Source organism: Sitophilus oryzae, unplaced genomic scaffold (genome assembly GCF_002938485.1).
Source record: "Sitophilus oryzae breed Bouriz unplaced genomic scaffold, Soryzae_2.0 scaffold_738_pilon_pilon, whole genome shotgun sequence".
Taxonomy (NCBI): domain Eukaryota; kingdom Metazoa; phylum Arthropoda; class Insecta; order Coleoptera; family Curculionidae; genus Sitophilus; species Sitophilus oryzae.
In genome coordinates, this window is record NW_022147349.1 from 415,793 (window position 1) to 420,336 (window position 4,544).

The 4,544-nt window shown below is 30.9% G+C and overlaps 1 long non-coding RNA gene across 1 annotated transcript; it reads left to right on the plus strand.

Moving 5' to 3' along the window:
* Positions 1-2,336: 2,336 nt before the first annotated feature.
* On the plus strand, positions 2,337-4,344 carry LOC115888447. The gene is made up of 3 exons (XR_004051259.1): positions 2,337-2,510; positions 2,602-2,686; positions 4,140-4,344. It is a non-coding gene; the product is annotated as an uncharacterized LOC115888447 (long non-coding RNA).
* The last annotated feature ends 200 nt before the right edge of the window (positions 4,345-4,544 follow it).

The window sequence follows — 4,544 nt, forward strand, 5'->3', positions numbered from 1 at the left end:
TCATGGTGTCCTCATTCTGGCCCCTTTTGTTGTATTGGATGGCCGAGTACAGAGATATGAGCCCACCTCACGCTGCTACTCTTCGAAACAGGATTGCCTCAAGAACAGCTAAGTGTAGATTTAGGTTCTGGTTTTCAGTCGATTTTCAGTCTTAACTTAATAACGTACATTTTAAATAATATCGTACATACTATATTTAGAGGTTAGATTATTAAGAACATTTATGTCGATTTAGTAGTTACAATATGATTTAGATCTTAGGTTTCATTACATTACGCCTTGTAATAGTATTTAACCACTATAATAATTATTAAAATTGTACAATGCTATTTACCATCAGAATTCATCATGAATAAATATAGCCATTAGTTTTAAGTAATATACAACTGTGTTTTCTTTCTCTGTACATGCCTGGCGCCCAATATATATTTTTTTTTTGTTTATTGTTATTAATTAGTTTTCTTTCCAGTGAAATACCTTATCCACGACTGCTCTCCGATGAAAAGCTGCCGTTCGCAGTGGTAATGTTTTATAAAAAACGCTACAAGTATATCATTATTTGAACAGACCGGGGGCCACATTTAACTTCACCGCCGGCAGGCTTAGTCCGCCATTGTGTGTTTGTTTTGTAGTAATATATTGGTTAGGTGATTTTCATTGGATAACTAATACATTGAACAACACATTGTACTAAATTAAAATAACATATTTAAACTTCAATAATTGCTAATAAACATTACAGAAATTTCAAAAGAGAAAAGAAGCAAGAACAATGAGAAATAGCATCACTACTTTCTCACGTAATAAAAAATAATTTTTTAGTTATTGTTACCAAGTACCGAGTCCCGAAGGTGGTTACCAAACCGAAAGAACCTGTAATTAATAATTTCGAGTCCCGGTTCATTGGTGTCTCAAAAGAACCGGGAATTTCCGGTTCTGAACCCTAATTACGATATTATCAAGAAACTATGTTTTTTAACTAAAAACTAAAAAAATTTCCAGATTTTTTTTTCAAAAAAAAATTGCACAGAAAATTCTTATATTTCCAGGCTCAAATTTAAATCCCCTAAAAGTATTGGCACTTATTTAAGACTCACCATGTATAGGGCGATTTACGGTTATGGCACGTTAACTGGTAATTTCGGTACCATGCCTCTAAGGAACCGAGATTTCCAGTTTTTTTTTTCGGTACTTTCGGTATTAGCAAATTTTTGTTCAATGATGGTGCAGTTCGTTAAACAGCAAGCAAGGGATGGTTATCAAAAATAAAATCGATAAAAAATTGAGGTTTAAATGAAAATAATATCAAATTATTAAGCAGTAATCAGTCATGAGAAAATTAACCTGAACACAAATATGATCAAAAATGACTATCAAAAAAACTCAAAGCACAATTTTTTGTACTACAACCAATTTCAGCACACAGTAAGGCACTCATGTTTTGTCAATCCGTCTCTGGTGCTGAGACGCAACGCTCGAACCTCGGAAGCAGGAGGCAGGTCGACGGACGGAACTCAACTGAAACACTCTGGTTGCTCTGCAATCTGCCGATATTCGACAGATTGTAAAAACTGGCAGAAAATATTTGGGAGAGTGCACCTACTGTTTTCCTTCTACTATGGTATAATTACTAGATATTTTAGTAACCTAGCCAGCTATAGTATGTTTTCATGTGTAATGAAAATTAATATTCTTGCTTTATCGACAACGAAGTTACAGGGTGGTCAAAAGTGCCGCTAATACCTTCGAGAAAAGGATGATACGGCTATACGGCTGTGCTCATGCTGTGCTCAACTTGGCGAACTATAGACTGCGGGGGCACTACCGTAGATTAGTACAGATTATACGAGTAACTTTAAAACTACTAATTACTTAATTAGTATGTATTTAATAATTATAATTAATATATAATATACATTATTAAACAAAAGGACCCTTGCCTAATACAAAATGCAGATCGTCTCCAAGCTATATCCAAGATCCTTATAAATCTGGCGCATTCGCCATAATTTAACAATTATTTACTGCTGTTACGTATACGGTATGTAGGTATATGACTATATTTTAATACTCACAAATTTTTACATTATCAATACAAAGTCGGAAAAATTAATGTACTACAAAACAAAATATATTTATAAATGTTTGTATTAAAAAATTGCTAGTAAAAGATTATCATACAAGCACTATTAAACAGAATGATTGTATGTGATGTAAAAAATATTTGAGAGATGATTTAATTAATAAAAGTATTGCAAACGCTACTCCAAACAAACTTGGGATATTCAATTATCTCATACATTTGGAGAGAGGGAATTATATTGTTATTAATAATATCTATAAATTTAGTAGACAGTTCGAAAGAGAGAATGCTACTTTGGTCTTTATTTTGAATAATTTTGACTGTCGTCATTACCTTACTCTGACTTTATTACACTAATAATAACACTCCAAGTTTAAAATTACTAATAAAGAAAAAAAAATCAATGTATTCAAAGACAAACTACACTGTAAGTATCAGCAATTTAAGTTATATTTAATGAAGGCATTTTTTATACTGCGAATAGTATATGTATTTTACTTATAAATACTTTTTACCAGATATTCGAACCAAGAGCATGGAGGGAAGAAATAAATTACTTAGAAATTGCTAAAAATTGTAAAAGAAAATCTTCTAAGATGATAGGTATGAAATATTTTAAAACTAGTCAAACATAAGTCTATACTTAAATCATGCTATTAATAAATTACTTTCTGATACGTTTTATAAATTTAATTTTTTATAATTTATATACAGGATGGTCCGAATTGTATTCGGGAAATTTCAGCAGCATATACAGCAGAAAAGAATAAGTAAAAAAGTTTGTATAAACTTATATTCTAAAATGTTTAGTTTCGGAGATACAGGGTGTAGAAGTTTAATTTTTATATCGATTTTTCTAATTAATTTCTGAACTAAAGTCGATATTTGGATCAAAATTGGCACCTGGAAGTTTTTGTGGTTTGGTAGGTAAAAAAACTAATTTTGGTGTCAATATGACTCCTACTTGTAGAGGGCGCAGCCCACATATTTTTAACTGGTTTGAAGAGTAGTAACTTTTTGCTCCTACCTGTATAAAACTAAGGAAAAAAGTATACATTTCCGCCACTTTTTAAGTAAAAAAGGTCTCTGGGTAAAAATCGCTAAAATTCATGGTTCTGGAGATATTTGTAATCGATCGAAATAATCAATACATATCATCATTGGCATAAATTAAACATGTTAACTAGATAGTTATTGGACTGAAATAATAACTTTGAAATGTTTTTGTGCCAAATGTTCAACAGAAACTGTTTTACCATAATTTACTGGAAGAAAAAAAAATGATTAATTTAAAAACATAAAAACCAAATTTATCATTTCACTCCAATAACTATGTCTATTTTTTGTCAATAAAGACATGTATTAACTATTTCCATTCTAATTATCTGGAGAACGGTTGCTGGTATCGATTTTTTCCAAGAGACTTTTTTACGTAAAAAATTACCTAAATGTGTATTTTTTCACACCGTAGTTTCGTAGTTTTAAACAGGTAAGGACAAAAAGATATCACTCTTCAAAACAGTTAAAAACTATGTAGGTAACGCCGCTTACAATTAATAAGGCCCCAGACACCAATTTTTATCCAAATATCGGCTATAGGTACAGTGCAAAATTTATTTGAAAACCCCGGATGAAGGGAGAGAAAAATGAAACTTCTATACCCTGTATCTCCGCAGCGAAGCATTTTAGGACATACACATTTATAGGAACTTTTTTACATATTTTTATCTGCAGAATATACGACCGAAGTTTCGCGAATACAATTCGAACCACCCTGTATAGCAAATAGTTCAATGCTACTTTGTTTTCATTTTTCTTAAGTTTTGACTGTCGTCATTACACAAATGTTAAGAATCCAAGTTTAATATTTCATTAAGTAAAGGAAGCAATGATTACAAAATCAAACTACACATTTAAGTTATCAGCAATTTAAAACAAATATAATCATGATCTTTTTGATGCGATATGCGTTACCTATAGCACAGAATATCTAGCCACGCAAGTAGCTTTTGCGTAGCTAGATATTCTGTGCCTATAGTTTGTATTTTATTTATAGATACTTTTTACCAGATATTCGAACCAAGAGACTGGATGGAAGAAATAAATTACTTAAAACTTGTTAAAAATTGTAATACAAAATCTTGTAAGATGTTAGGTATGAATTTAAATCCAGGCAAACCTACTTAAAGTATTGTATATAAATTATTTCTTGATGTCGTTTTCTAAATTAAGTAATAAAATGTACATAGTAGACAGTTGAATGCTATATAATATATTCTGTCCTTTATTTTTATTAATTTTCAGTATCATCATTATATTAATATGGAAAATTTTTATTTTTTTAACTTTTTAACTAGTTCTGAGATCTAGTGGCCATTCTCCATACAAAACACCCAAGCTGAAAAGTGAACTACCAGGTTTAATGAATTAGTTCGCATACAAGTCGCTAGATGGAGCAGTG